The sequence below is a fragment of the Arachis hypogaea genome, chromosome 12 (assembly GCF_003086295.3).
Source record: "Arachis hypogaea cultivar Tifrunner chromosome 12, arahy.Tifrunner.gnm2.J5K5, whole genome shotgun sequence".
Classification (NCBI taxonomy): Eukaryota; Viridiplantae; Streptophyta; class Magnoliopsida; order Fabales; family Fabaceae; genus Arachis; species Arachis hypogaea.
In genome coordinates, this window is record NC_092047.1 from 83,916,949 (window position 1) to 83,930,820 (window position 13,872).

The 13,872-nt window shown below is 40.4% G+C and overlaps 1 non-coding gene across 1 annotated transcript; it reads left to right on the forward strand.

Moving 5' to 3' along the window:
* The first annotated feature begins 8,909 nt into the window (after window positions 1-8,909).
* LOC112731674 (small nucleolar RNA R71) lies at window positions 8,910-9,017 on the forward strand. The gene has a single exon (XR_003167442.1). It is a non-coding gene; the product is annotated as a small nucleolar RNA R71 (small nucleolar RNA).
* Window positions 9,018-13,872: the final 4,855 nt, after the last annotated feature.

Genomic DNA, 13,872 nt, shown 5'->3' on the forward strand with positions numbered 1-13,872 from the left:
TGGTGGTAGCAGGGGTAGCTGGGGTAGTTGTAGAGGAAGAGGAGCCAGCAGACGGTGTGGCTGTCTCACCAGGAGCTGTGAGGAATGGAGGTATGTAGCCCAAAGCCAGAAAGTTCCTGCTGTGAGGGATAATCTTCTTGCATTCTGCAGTAGGTGGCTTCTCATCAGCATCCTCCCAAGGCACGTCAGCTTGAAGGCCTAGCTGTGTAATCAGATATGGAAAGGGGGGAGTGCCTCGGACGTGGACCCTGGCCATGTAGTACCAGATGAAGCGTGGCAGGTACAGGTCCTTACCCTCCATCACACACCATAGGAGGGTGATCATAGCGGCAGGTAGCTCCGTCTCATGGGTACTCGGCATAACAAAGTTGCTCAGGATCTGATGCCATAGCCAAGCCTTATCATTTAAGTAAATCCGCTTGATTCCCTTAGGCATGGTGGTGTTCTGACCCATGACCCATGGAACAGTCGGGTCAAGGGATATCCTTACCTTGACGGCATCCCAGTCAAACTTCATGAAGCGCATGTCCTCCTCAGCCTTTTGATAACCATCTGGCTGATCAGATTTAGGCAGAAGCTTCAGAATATCGTCAATGGCCTCTTCAGTGATCAGTATCTGCTTCCCTCTTAGGTTCACTGCATCTAGGGAAGTTTTGTAGTAATTGCAGTAAAACTCTCTTACCCAAGAAGCATTGACCTCAGTCAGGTTTCTCTCCAGGAAGAACCAGCCTCTTTGTTTGATCTGATCAGAGGTGTATTGCTGGAGTTCTTCCAGAATTTTCAGAGTCCGCTCCAGGTACAGGTTCCGGGAGGTTGCAAACACCGGATACTTTAACTCGCAGTATTTGTTTGCAAACTTGATGGGATCAGTAGCAGGGAGTAGCTGGTCAGCCTTCTCCTGCGGTAAAGTGTTTCTCCCGCCAGGAGTCATCATGCATGATATCCAGGATGGACATAGAGGATTCTCCTCTTTTACATTTGCCAGTTGTTGCCTTACCTTTTCCTTTTCTTTGGGTTTCAAACATTCTGAAAAATAGAAATCAAGGATATAATAAAAACAGGAAAACAAGGAGGCAAATAACAAAAGAAGCACATAATGGCAAAGCAGCAGTAGAATGATGAAAATGAGTTAAGTAAATGTGCATTAAGGATTGTATAGGAGTTAGAAAACTGAGAAGAAAAATTCACAATCCAAAATGTAAGATCCATAGAATTCATGTTAATTAGGAAAACCACAAACATGCCTTGAGTTAAAATAAAAGTAAAGAGTGAGTCAAAAAGCAGAGGGGGTTGTTAGAAAGTTGAAAGTGGTGTGAAATTGAAAAGAGGTTAGAAATAAAAAATCAGTGAGTTAGTAAAAAGAAAGTTAAAGTAAGCGGCATGATGATTGGTATCTAAGTAACAAGGATTCACAATTATAAGCTACAGGTAACTCATATTCAAACAAGGAAGTTGATGATGATTCATATGGATATAGAAATAGCAGAAATTGGAATCTAAACATCAAAAATGCAGATTATTATCCAGGAAGTTAAAAAGAATAAGAAAGCTTGCCCTGGCATTCATGCAATGGTTTAGTAAAAGCAGAGTAAAGCAGAGTGCAAATTGCCAAAACCAAGACATGAATGAAAATCAAAACGGTTTACAGAAATTTGAGCAGCATTCTGGCTAAAATTGGATGTTCCCGAAAAATAAACAGCAACAGAATAGTTCATATAAGTTAAAATAAACTGCAAATAGATATAAATAAGATGAACATGAAAGAACATTCGCAGTAGCAGCATGAATAGTAAGAACATCATATGAACAATACGTAGAGCACAGCAACAGCAGAATTGCGAAAAGTATAAAGCAAGTAGCATGAACAGCGCAATTAATCAGGCCTAAATCCACTAACCACATCCTAGGCTACCTAACCGCCTAGAACATGCATATCTAACTAGCCTAATTATGAACATAAACAAAAAAAATTATGGTATTAACTATGAATTAAAAGAAGGGTGGCGTTCGGCGGAACTTGGTAGGAGTATGAATGAAAGTGGGGCAGAGAGATGGTAGGGGGTGGCTGTGGTGGTGGCTGACGTGGCGGTTGAGGGTGGTTGGCGCGGCGGTGGTGGCTGTTTGGAGGCAGGGGGTTTCGGGTAGGGTAATGGGGTTTGAGTTTAAGGGGGAAGGAAGGGAAGGGGGGGCGTGGATGGTGGGTGGAGGCACGGCGGTGACGGCGCGGTGGGCGGTGGTTGTCGCGGAGGGGGTAGCGGTGGTGGAGGGAAGAAGAGGAAAAAAAAAGAAGAAAGAGAGGGAAGGAAGAAGGGGGTGGCGTTGCGGTGGGGTCTGGGTGGTCGACGGTGGGGCGGTGGTCAGTGGTGGTGGCTGGAAGTTGGTGGTGGTTGGTTGCAGAGAAGAGAGGAAGGAGAAGGGGGTTAGGGGGGCGCGAATGGGTAGGGTTTCGCGTGGCTGGGTGTTATCGAATTTGAATCCACGCGATCGCGTGGGGCACGCGGTCGCGTGGCTAGGGTGGAATGGGGGTTGACGCGATCGCGTGAGTGATGCGATCGCATGGAATGGGTAAAAGGGTGAATGACGCGGTCGCGTGAGGCATGCGACCGCATCGCTGGAAATTGTGCTAAATGCACAATTCCAGCATCGTTTCAGCGAAACTCTCTGTCTCCTTTGGGGTGTTGTCCAATCCACGCGACGCGATCGCGTCGCTCACACTTTCGCGTGGGATGGTGTTGTGCAAGTGATGCGATCGCGTCAAGGACAGGACCGCGTGGGTCGTTTTGTGCGAAACGCATAACAACCACACGATTCCAGCCCAACTTTCTGGGCGTTGGATCCTTACGCCGATTTCCAGATCATGCAGCCGCGTGGGTGACGCGGACGCGTGGGAAGTATTTTTCGCAACTGACGCGATCGCATGAGTGATGCGGTCGCGTCGTGTGCCCTTTCTTTTTTTTATGCAGGTATGCAATTATGCAGTATGCAATGTGAGTGAATAATATTCAGGTTCAATTGAAAAGGAAATAAAAATAAATAACACGAAATAAAACTGAAAAAAGAACGACCATACCATGGTGGGTTGTCTCCCACCTAGCACTTTTAGTTAAAGTCCTTAAGTTGGATGTTGGATGAGCTTCCTGTTATGGCGACTTATGCTTAAATTCATCCGGAAATCTCCACCAATGTTTGGAATGCCAATGGCCTCCGGGGTCCCAAACTAGGCATGTAAAGCTTCTGAGCAGCTTCAAACAGATTCTCAAGTTCCCGGGGTGGCGAATGTCAGAATAGATTCCAGGATCTCAAACTTTGCTTTTAAATCTGCCTCCGTCTTGATCTATATTTTTCCATTCGGGCGGTTTAGAAAGTAGATTCTCACCATGGTGACCAAACGTTTTCCGAGATCCATTCGATTGATCATGATGCCAATCCGTGCACTTCGAGTTGAAGCGTGGAACCTTATTGAACCTTGTGCACCAGCTCTGAGTACGAGCCATTTTCTTCTTACTCTTAAAGCCGCAGAGAGCTCTAAGCTGGCCATCTGTTTCAAGCAACCCATATTCAAGTGGAAAAATAAAGCTAAAGGTTAAGGATTGTATCCACTTGAAGCTTGTATTGGGTGGTAATGGCCTTGGGATAGGTGTTTCCAATGGTTCTGTAAGTTCTACTCCCTTGTGCTCTTCTGTGAATTTCTTCACTTCCTTGCAGACTTCTTCAAATGCATCCATGTCCTGATCAAAGCCTTCTATGTCTTCCTCGTCACTTAAGTCATAAACGGGAGGTTGAGAGAAATCTACCTCCGCATCATCTTCGTATTCACTTGGGGAAGATTCTTCGATCTCAGAGAATTCACTTGCGGATGCAAGTTCATTACTAGGAGAACTTGACTTGAGATTATCATCATCAAGGAAACTTGCTTCTTGGATTATTCCGTCTAGTTCTTCATAAAAGACTTGCTTTGGGAGTTGTGCACTATCCTCCTTAGCATCAATTGTAACGTCCTTGACAGAATTTTTCACAATTCTGGATTCCCATGGAAGTTCAGCTTCTCCTAAGTCTTTAACCAACTCTTCTTCTTTTACAATGATAGCTTCCTCTACTTGTTCCAGTACGAAGTCATACCCTGTTCTGTCCACTAGAGTTTCTAGTATCTCCTTCATACTACGCTCTTCATTAGATTGTCCACATGGGGCTGTGGGAGGTCCTTGAATGTTCGAACGTCTAGAAGATAATTGACTTACTGCTTGCTCCAGTTGATGAAGGGTTGTTTGAAGTTGATCTACTGTTTCCTTGAGGCGAACCTCTGATTCTCGGGGTGATGGATTTGGACGTGGTACATGGGAAAGTGGTGGTATTTGGAAGTAATTGGATTGGAATTGGGGTAAATGGGGATCATATGGTGGTGAATGGTGAAAAGGAGCTTGTGAGTGTAGTGGTTCGAAGTTATGTTGAGAGGATGGCCTATAAGCACAGGGTGGGGCTTGTTGGTAAATACAAGGTTGTCCACCATGTCTATTGGCTTGGTATGCATTGTAGAATGGTCTTTGTCCATGATATCTTGGAAGGTGTTGTTGCCTAAAGGGTTGATCAGATCCTCTTGGCTCCATCCATCTTTGATTGCTCTGACCTTGATGCATGTTCTTGTTATAACTTTCACTCCTTTCAACAATATTAGAACCAAACACAAAGTGAGAGGGGTGAGAATTCATAGTGGCTAATAAAAATAAAAAAAAGGGAAAATAAAGACAAATAAACAAGCAAAAGAAAAGTATTTACAATAACCAATAATAAGGCACACGATTGCAGTTCCCCGGCAACGGCGCCATTTTGAAGTTAGGATTTTTGCTAGTAAAGAATTTTATAAAAATAGTCGCGTTGTAGATATAGTTTCTAAACCAACAGAAATCTCTTCGTACAAACGTTTTGGTTGTCACAAGTAACAAACCCCTTAAAAATTGATAACCGAAGTATTTAAACCTCGGGTCGTCTTCTCAAGGAACTGCAGGGAAGTATGTTCTTATTATTGGTTATGAAGATTGTAAATTGAGGTTTTGAAGATGAGGAACAAGTAATTTAAATGGCAAGTAAAATAAATAAATAACTGTAAAATAAACCTTTGGCAAGGTATGAGAAATTGGAAGTCCTATCCTAATTATCCTTATCAATGATGATGAAAATTGAATCTTAATTCCACTTAGTTAACCTTTACTTAAAGCAAAGGAAGGTCAAGCGACTAATTAGTTTGATCTTCAGATCCTAGTTACTTCCTAAGAAAAGATTGAGATTATTGAAGTTCAATTCAATTAGCAAAGGTAACAATTATCAATCATGTTGAGTTTGATAACTCCTGAGTTACTGATTTCTTAACCAAGACCAAAAAGGAAAAAGTAGATCTATTCGAATAAAAATGTCTTCAGATTGGAAGCAACAGTAACATAAATAAAAGAGAGCAATAATAAACTGAAATAACTCAAATAACATTAATTAAAAGAATCATCTGTAACATAGAAAGGTTCATAAGTCAAATTGAGAAAATAATTAACTAAAAGGAAAGTTGAACCTGATAAAAAGGGGCAATCATGAAAGCAAGAAAAATCCTAAATCCTAATCCTAAGAGAGAGAGGAGAGAACTTCTCCCTAAAAACTACATCTAAATCATGAATAGTGAATAATTGGAGACTTTCTCGAATGGATGCATTCTCCCACTTCATAACCTCTGATCTGTGCCTTTTGGACTTGGATTTGGGCCAAAAAGGGCTTCAGAAATTGCTAGGAGCGTTTTCTGTAATTTCTGGTGCGTGGCCTCTGTCACGCGTCCGCGTGGGTGATGAGCTTCATACGCCTCTTGAGCTCCATGAATGGGCTCTCTTGCTTGCTCCATCTTTTTCTTAGTGATGGGCTTGTCCTCTTTAATGAGGATATCTCCCTCTATGTCAATCCCAGCCGAATTGCATAGGTGGCAAATGAGGTGAGGAAAGGCTAACCTTGCCATAGTGGAGGACTTGTCAGCCACCTTGTAGAGTTCTTGAGGTATAATCTCATGAACTTCCTCCTCTTCTCCAATCATGATGCTATGGATCATGATGGCCCGGTCTATAGTAACTTCAGACTGGTTGCTAGTGGGAATGATTGAGCATTGAATGAACTCCAACCATCCTCTAGCTACAGGCTTGAGGTCCAATCTTCTTAGTTAAACCGGCTTGCCGTTGGAGTCAATCTTCCATTGAGCTTCTTCTACACATATGTCCATAAGGACTTGGTCCAACCTTTGATCAAAGTTGACTCTCCTTGTGTAGGGGCGTGCGTTCTCTTCCATGTTTGGCAAGTTGAACGCCAACCTCACATTTTCCGGACTAAAATCTAAGTATTTCCCCCGAACCATTGTAACATAGTTCTTTGGATCCGGGTTCTTACTTTGATCATGGTTCTTGGTGATCCATGCATTGGCATAGAACTCTTGAACCATTAGGATACCGACTTGTTGGATGGAATTTGTTAGAACTTCCCAACCTCTTCTTTGAATTTCATGTCGGATCTCCGGATACTCATTTCCTTTGAGTTTGAAAGGGACCTCAGGGATCACTTTCTTCTTAGCCACAACATCATAGAAGTGGTCTTGATGAGCTTTAGAGATGAATCTTTCCATCTCCCATGACTCGGATGTGGAAGCTTTTGTCTTCCCTTTCCCCTTTCTAGAGGATTCTCCGGTCTTAGGTGCCATCAATGGTAATGGAAAAACAAAAAGCTTATGCTTTTACCACACCAAACTTAGAATTTTGCTCTCCCCCGAGCAAGAGAAGAAAGAATAGATGAAGAAGAAGAAAAAAATGGAGGAGAGGGAGAAGAGGTTGTGTTTCGGCCAAGAAGAAAAGAGAGGGTTGTGTTGTGTGAAAATGAGGAAGAATGGAAGGCTTTATATAGGGGAGGGAGGGGGATTAAGTTTCGGCCATGTAGGGTGGGTTTGGGTGGAAAATTGATTTTGAATTTTGAAGGTAGGTGGAGTTTATGAGGTAGGTTTATGGGGAAGAGTGGATGGATGTGAGTGGTGAAGAGGTGATGGGGAAGAGGGATTGAGGTGATTGGTGAAGGGTTTTAGGGAAGAGTGTTTATGGGATTGTGTGAAAGAGGGGTGAGAAGAAGTGAGTGGAGGTAGGTGGATCCTGAGGTGATCCTGTGGGGTCCACAGATCCTGAGGTGTTCAAGGATTTACAACCTTGCACCAAATTAGGCATGTAAAATGCCCTTGCACACAACTCTGGGCGTTCAGCGCCAGGTTGGTGCCCATTTTGGGCGTTCAACGCCCATTTACTAGCCATTTCTGGCGTTGAACGCCAGAACCATGCTTGTTCTGGGCGTTCAGCGCCAGCTCCTCTCCAGGGTGCATTTCTGGCGTTCAGCGCCCAGATGATGCCCATTTTGGGCGTTCAGCGCCCAGACACTGCCCATTTTGGGCGTTCAGCGCCAGAACCATGCTCTGTTCTGGCGTTGAACGCCAGGCAGGTACTTTCTCCAGGGTGTGATTTTTCTTCTGCTGTTTTTGATTCCGTTTTCAATTTCTATATTTATTTTGTGACTCCACATGATCATGAACCTATAAAGACATATAACTAAGAAAAATATTGTTAGATAAATCAAAATTGGGTTGCCTCCCAACAAGCGCTTCTTTAATGTCAATAGCTTGACAGTGGGCTCTCATGGAGCCTCACAGATGTGCAGAGCTTTGTTGAGACTTCCCAACACCAAACTTAGAGTTTGAATATGGGGGTTTGACACCAAACAAGGTATTATGAACTTTCCAGGATCCTATCTCTTCTGAGGCAACGTCAGTTGATCCAGATCACTTAGTTCATTGGTGAACAAGGGAGGTTCATCTTCCCAAGTTTCAATACCAAATAATTTGGCATTCAGCTTCATGATTGCACCAAGAAACTTGGCAGTTTGCTCTTCAGTAACATCCTCATTCTCTTCAGAAGAGGAATACTCATCAGAGCTCATGAATGGCATAAGGAGGTTCAATGGAATCTCTATGGTCTCTAGATGAGCCTCAGAGTCCTTTGGTTCCTCAGAGGGAAGCTCCTTATTGACCACTGGACGTCTCAGGAGGTCTTCCTCCTTGGGATTCACGTCCTCTCCTTCCCTTACAGGTTCGGCCATGGTGCTTATGTCAATGGCCTTGCACTCTCCTTTTGGATTCTCTTCTGTATTGCTTGGGAGAGTACTAGGAGGGATTTCAGTGATCCTTTTACTCAGCTGGCCCACTTGTGCTTCCAGATTTCTAATGGAAGACCTTGCTTCATTCATGAAACTTACAGTGGCCTTAGATAGATCAGAGACTAAGTTTGCTAAATTAGAAGTATTTTGTTCAGAGTTCTCTGTCTGTTGCTGAGTGGATGATGGAAAAGGTTTATTATTTTTAAACTTGTTTCTTCCACCATTATTAAAGCCTTGTTGAGGCCTTTGATCCTTCCATGAGAGATTTGGATGATTTCTCCATGATGGATTATAGGTGTTTCCATAAGGTTCACCTAAGTAGTTCACCTCTGATATTGCAGGGTTCTCAGGATCATAAGCTTCTTCTGCATAAGAAACTTCTTGAGTACTGTTGGATGCGGTTGCATTCCATTCAGACTCTGAGAAATCATATTGACTTGCTGAGTCAATATTTTGTTCTAAGCCAATATGGCATTCAGAGTATCAACTTCAAGAACTCCCTTCTTCATAGGCGTCCCATTACTCATAGGATTCCTCTCAGAAGTGTACATAAACTGGTTATTAGCAACCATGTCAATGAGTTCTTGAGCTTCTGCAGGCGTTTTCTTTAGGTGAATGGATCCACCTGCAGAAGTGTCCAATGACATCTTTGATAGCTCAGATAAACCATCATAGAATATGTCCAGGATGGTCCATTCTGAAAGCATGTTAGAAGGACACTTTTTGGTCAACTGTTTATATCTTTCCCAATCTTCATAGAGGGATTCACCATCTTTCTGTCGGAAGGTTTGAACATCCACTCTAAGCTTGCTCAGCTTTTGAGGAGGAAAGATCTTGGCTAAGAAAGCCGTGACCAGCTTATCCCCAGAGTTCAGGCTATCCTTAGGTTGATAGTCCAACCACAATCTAGCTCTGTCTCTTACAGCAAAAGGGAAAAGCATGAGCCTGTAGACTTTAGGATCTACTCCATTGGTCTTAACAGTATCACATATCTGCAAGAATTCAGTTAAGAACTGAAAAGGATCTTCAGATGGAAGTCCATGAAACTTGCAGTTCTGCTGCAAGAATTCAGTTAAGAACATCAAAATTGTTTGCTCCAATGGCAGGAATGGAGATGCTTCTTCCATGTAAATTGGAATTAGGTGCAGTAAAGTCACCAAGCATTCTCCTTGCATTATTGTTGTTGGGTTCGACTGCCATCTCCTTTACTTGTTCGAAATTTTCAATAAGGTTGTCTCTGGATTGTTGTAATTTATCTTCTCTTAGTTTTCTCTTCAGAGTCCTTTCAGGTTCTGGATCAGCTTCAACAATAATGCCTTTTTCTTTGTCCCTGCTCATAAGAAAGAGAAGAGAAAAAGAAAAGAAGAGGAATCCTCTATGTCACAGTAAAGAGGTTCCTTATTGTTAGTAGAAGAAGAGAAGAAAAAAATTCGAACACAGATAGAAGAGGGGGTTCGAATTTGGTGAGTGATGTGAGGAAGAAATGTTAGTAGATGAATAGATAAATAAAAGGAGATGAGAGAGGGAGAAGATTTTCGAAAATAATTTTTGAAAAAGAGTTAGTGATTTTCGAAAACAGTTTTTGAAAAAGGTTAGTAGTTTTTTTTTTGAAAATTCAAAAAAAAAATAAAATAATTAGTTAATTAGAAAGAAATTTTTGAAAAAAAAAGAAGGAAGATATTTTCGAAAATTAGAGAGAGAGAGAATTAGTTAGGTGGTTTTGAAAAAGATAAGAAACAAACAAAAAGTTAGTTGAAACAAATTTTAAAAAGATAAGAAGTTAGGAAGTTAGAAAAGATATTTTGAAATCATATTTTTGAAAAAGATAAGATAAGAGGATATTTTTGAAAACATAAGATTGAAATTGGTTTTGAAAAAGATTTGATTTTTAAAATCACAATTAATGACTTGATTCACAAGAAATCACAAGATATGATTCTAGAACTTAAAGTTTGAATCTTTCTTAACAAGCAAGTAACAAACTTTAAAATTTTTGAATCAAAACATTAATTGTTATTGTTATTTTTTAAAATTTGATATAAAAATAAGAAAAAGATTTTTGAAGAATATTTTTGGAATTTTCGAAAATAACTAAGAAATTTGAAAAAGATTTGATTTTTGAAAAAGATTTTGAAAAAGATAAGATTTTCAAATTGAAAATTTGATTTGACTCATAAGAAACAACTTGATTTTAAAAATTTTTGAAAAAGTCAATCCAAATTTTCGAATTTGATGAGAGAAAAAGGGAAAGATATTTTTTTGATTTTTGAATTTTTATGATGAGAGAGAAAAACAAGAAAAATGATGCAATGCATGAAAGTTATGGATCAAAACAATGAATGCATGCAAGAATGCTATGAATGTCAAGATGAACACCAAGAACACTATGAAGATCATGATGAACATCAAGAACACATTTTTGAAAAATTTTTAATGCAAAGAAAACATGCAAGACATCAAACTTAGAATTCTTTAGTGCTTAGACATAAAGAATTCAGGAATGCATATGAAAAACAAGAAAAGACACAAAACATGCAAATGCAAAGATCAAACAAGAAGACTTACCAAGAACAACTTGAAGATCATGAAGAACACTATAAATGCATGAATTTTTGAAAAAATGCAAGATGCACATGCAATTGACACCAAACTTATAACATGACTCAAGAACATAAAAAAAATATTTTTGATTTTTATGATTTTCTAATTTTTTTGTATTTTTTTTTTCGAAAATTATTATGAAAAATAAGGATTCCAAAATTTTTAATATGAATTCCAGGAATCTTATGCTTTTTAGTCTAAAGCTCCAATCAAAGGGTCAGGCATGGCTTAATAGCCAGCCAAACTTTAGTATGTAAATCAGGAACAGCAGCAGGTGGATTAGCAACAACTAGCTTGCTCTTGATAACAAATTGGAAGCCTCAGTCCAAATGAATTTAGACATGGCTTTACAGCCAGCCAGGCTTCACATGCTTCATGAAACACTAGAATTCATTCTTAAAAATTCTGAAGAAAAATATATTTTTGAAAACATTTTTTTTTCGAAAACAGATGAGAAATTTTTGAAAGATTTTTGAAAAATTTTTTGAAAATAAAATAAAAAGAAAATTACCTAATCTGAGCAACAAGATGAACCGTCAGTTGTCCAAACTCGAACAATCCCCGGCAACGGCGCCAAAAACTTGGTGCGCAGAAATTGTGATTACACTTTGATTATGTAAAATTCATCGCTTTTCTTTCCCTGGTAATGGCGCCAAAAATATGATGCCAATACCATGGTTCACAACTTCGCACAACTAACTAGCAAGTGCACTGGGTCGTCCAAGTAATACCTTACGTAAGTAAGGGTCGAATCCCACGGAGATTGTTGGTATGAAGCAAGCTATGGTCACCTTGTAAATCTCAGTCAAGCAGATATAAAATAGTAATGTGGTTTTCGAAATTAATAATAAAGTAAGGATAGAAATACTTATGTAAATCATTGGTGAGAATTTCAGATAAGCGCATAGAGATGCATTCGTTCCTCTGAACCTCTGCTTTCCTGCTGTCTTCATCCAATCAGTCTTACTCATTTCCATGGCTGGCTTTATGTAATGCATCACCATTGTCAATGGCTACTTTCGGTCTTCACTCGGGAAAATGATCCAAATACCTTGTCACGGCACGGCTAATCGTATGGAGGCATCACCCTTGTCAATGGTTACATCATATCCTCTCAGTGAACATGGTCAACGCACCCTGTCACGGCACGGCTATTCATCTGTCGGTTCTCGATCATACTGGAATAGGATTTACTATCCTTTTGCGTCTGTCACTATGCCCAGCAATCGTGAGTTTGAAGCTCGTCACAGTCATTCAATCATTGAATCCTACTCGGAATACCACAGACAAGGTTTAGACTTTCCGGATTCTCTTGAATGCCGCCATCAATCTAGCTTATACCACGAAGATTCTGGTTAAGAGATCTAAGAGACACTCATTCAATCGAAAGTAGAACGGAAGTGGTTGTCAGGCACGCGTTCATGGGGAATGATGATGATTGTCACGTTCATCACATTCAGGTTGAAGTGTGAATGAATATCTTAGAAGCGAAATAAGATGAATTAAATAGAAAACAGTAGTACTTTGCATTAATCTTTGAGGAACAGCAGAGCTCCACACCTTAATCTATGGAGTGTAGAAACTCTATCGTTAAAAATACATAAGTGAAAGGTCCAGGCATGGCCGAATGGCCAGCCCCTCTGATCTAAGAACCAAGCGTCCAAAGATGTCTCATACAATAGTAAAAGGTCCTATTTATAATAAACTAGTCACTAGGGTTTACAGAAATAAGTAATTGATGCATAAATTCACTTCCGGGGCCCACTTGGTGTGTGCTTGGGCTGAGCTTGAGTGTTGCACATGTAGAGGTCCTTCTTGGAGTTGAACGCCAGCATTTGTGCTAGTTTGGGCGTTCAACTCTGGTTTTGGATCCTTTTCTGGCGCTGGACGCCAGAATTGGACAGAGAGCTGGCATTGAACGCCAGTTTGAGTCGTCTATTCTTAGCCAAAGTATGGACTATTATATATTGATGGAAAGCCTTGGATGTCTACTTTTCAACGCAATTGGAATCGTGCCATTTCGAGTTCTGTAGCTCCAGAAAATCCACTTTGAGTGCAGGGAGGTCAGAATCCAACAGCATCAGCAGTCCTTCTTCAACCTCTGAATCTGATTTTTGCTCAAGTCCCTCAATTTCAGTCAGAAAATACCTGAAATTACAGAAAAACACACAAACTCATAGTAAAGTCCAGAAATGTGAATTTAACATAAAAACTAATGAAAACGTCCCTAAAAGTAACTAGATCCTACTAAAAACATACTAAAAACAATGCCAAAAAGCGTATAAATTATCCGCTCATCAGTGGGTCACGCGGTCGCGTCATCTGGAGTTTTCCTTATCACGCGGTCACTTCAGTCATGCGTCCGCGTCATATGCGTTTCGCTTAAGGCGCGCGATCGTGTCAATCACGCGATCGCGTCACTGCCATTTCGCGCTGGCATCCAGCTGCGTCGTCCATGCGATCGCGTCACTGCCAGTTTCTCCAAAAACTCCGTTTTGTGCTTTCCTTCCATTTTTGTATGTTTTCTTTCCATCCTTTAAGTCATTCCTGCCTTAGAAGATCTGAAACTACTCAACACATGAATCACGACATCGAATGGAAATAAAGGGTAATTAAAATAATTATTTTTAAAGCATAGGAAACATGTTTTTTCACATACATCACATAATAAGGAAGGGAAAGTAAAACCATGCAATTTTCATGAATAAGTGAGTGAAGGATTGAATAAATCACTTAATTTGGGCACAAAATATATCATAAAATATGGGTTTATCAATCATTAAGGAGAATGAACTGTACAAGTTTCACCCTCAATCAGAATGGATCTGCACTAAACCTGGGGTTCAGATTTGGAAGACTATTGGCAGCTGCTCAAACCAGTGTCAATCACATATAACCTGCCATTGAAGAAATCACTCACAAGCAAAGAGAGCAGTAATACTGTAGTTAATTTAGAAAAGCAAAGCAACTCCCTTCCTCAACTCTATTCCCATTATTGATTCTATTTATTTCCTTATCCATATTCCTATTCTTCTAATTAAATATTGTAATTCCATCTTTCAA